This window comes from Aplysia californica, unplaced genomic scaffold (genome assembly GCF_000002075.1).
Source record: "Aplysia californica isolate F4 #8 unplaced genomic scaffold, AplCal3.0 scaffold01123, whole genome shotgun sequence".
Taxonomy (NCBI): Eukaryota; Metazoa; Mollusca; class Gastropoda; order Aplysiida; family Aplysiidae; genus Aplysia; species Aplysia californica.
In genome coordinates this window covers 37,919-39,974 of record NW_004798393.1, presented here as the reverse complement: position 1 = coordinate 39,974, position 2,056 = coordinate 37,919, and positions in this window count along the sequence as shown.

The window sequence follows — 2,056 nt, the reverse complement described above, 5'->3', positions numbered from 1 at the left end:
CATAATGAAGCGAAACGCAGAGCAAAAACAGAGATTAGTGGTGTGTAACCTGTAAGCCTCTGACCTCTTCTAAACAATTCACTGCAGCTGCGAGCTATTGCGCAGCTAGTCTTTGTGGTTGTTTCCCATAGTTTTGTTTTTGCTGTGTCACCCGTGTCCATTTCGCCGCACTTTCTGTTTCTTCCGGAAAAAATGTAGGTCTTCCTCAAGTGTACGTTTTTTTGTAGGTCAGTGTGCTGCGAAAGTTACACATAGGCCTGATATGGGTAAAAGCAGAACTATATGAAAAAGATCAACAAACAAGCAAACAACCTCACTGAAAAACACTCCTATCAGCTGTTTTTTGTTTTGTTTTCCCGTAGGACGCGTTGACTCCTTGAGCTTTGCCTTGAGATTTAACATTCTCTCTCAGTTCCTTGCGGGTGGTTGGCGGGTGCTCTAGTGTGGTTTTCTCCTTCTTTCTTATTGAATATCTGTTGTCCTGATCGGTCCTCCTTTTTGTCATTGTTACACCCTTGTAACACTTCTCATCTTCGGTACTTGTATGACCTATTTTGAGCTGCTCTCGAGGACAACCGTAGAGCTGGATCAAGAATAGACGGAACACTGCTCGAGCGGGCATCAGTTTATGGACATGTCCTCATCGGGGAGTGTCTAAATTTGGTCGGAGGAGCCGTAAAACATTTATTATTATACACAGAGCAGGTAGCTGCCTCTTGTTTTTCCGGTCAATGTATTGGCAGGAACGCGTCGCCTTCCTTGTTAAATAAATGTTTACTGTGCAAGTAAAAAAAAACATGTCCGCTGTCTTTGTTGATTATTCACTATTATGCCAAAATGAGCCGGTTGTTTTTGCTCTTTGTTTATAATTTTGGATTTTGGCAAAGGTTTTGGTCAAAATGAACCCGCCAGTTTTTCACGTTGTCTACTGTTTTTGGCACAATGGCATGGATCTTTTGATGTTTTGTTCCCTGTTTTGTCAAAACAAGTTTGTCATCTTCGCTCATGGTTTACTACTCAAACGAAACTACATGTATTCTGCAATCTTTGTTAGGTCCATTTTGTCAAAAGTAGCCTGCCATTTTTGTTATGATTTACATGTACACCCTTTCTGCTCTCTTTGTTTTTTTCCCGCCTCCTCCTCCTTCCCCCAGCTCTTTCTCCATCCCCTTCTCTTCCTCCTTCTCCTCCCAATCCCCTTTCCTTCTCCTCCCCTACCTCGTCCTCTTCCTCCTTCTATCCCTCTCCTTCCACCCTTCCTCCTCCCCCCCCAAAACTCCCTCCCACCCAATTACCGCGTTCCTTTTACCTGCTACAATTCCTACACCTTGCCCCCCCCTTGTCTTCATCCTCCTCCCCTCTGTTCGAACCTGTTGTCATTTTATGTCTACACTATATAATAAAGTAAAGTTGTTCCCGATTCCGATCCGGACATTGGGGATTGCCTCGTTATTGAGACATCTTCCTGGGCCTTAGGCATGTTGTGGTAGGGTGGCCAGTTCCTTTCCACGCCACCTTTACTACCCCAACTCGAATTCAGGTACCCATTACTGCTGGGTGGGCAGGAGTGGTCGAAAAAGTCCATGTCCGAGCCGAGGCTCGAACCCGGACTTAACGCTTCGGAGACGAGCACACTAACCGCTCCGCCACCGCACCCTCACACAATATAGTAGTAGCCTAGTAGGGCCGTAAAAACTCCCACGAGAACGAAAAGACTGGTCGATGCGTCTGCCGGCCTTGTCCCGTTTGTCCGTTGCTCCAGCTCTGTGCCGGTGCCAGCCTCCGTATAGCTAGTTTTTGACATTAACCACCCCCCCCCCTCCACCCCCGGTATGGGACCGGACGGGCGGGTGGGGGTGCGCCATAGCCAGGGAGGCTGCTACTATAAGGAATTTGTAGCGTTGTTTGGTTAGTTGGAGGTGTCACCTCTGTCTCATCCCTGTCTGAATGGGTGGTTTGCGGATGCTCTAGTGTGGTTGTGTGGTTTGCTCCTTCTTTCCTATCGAACATCTATCGTCCTTATCTCCCCTCCTTCATTTTAGTGTTTGTTACTACT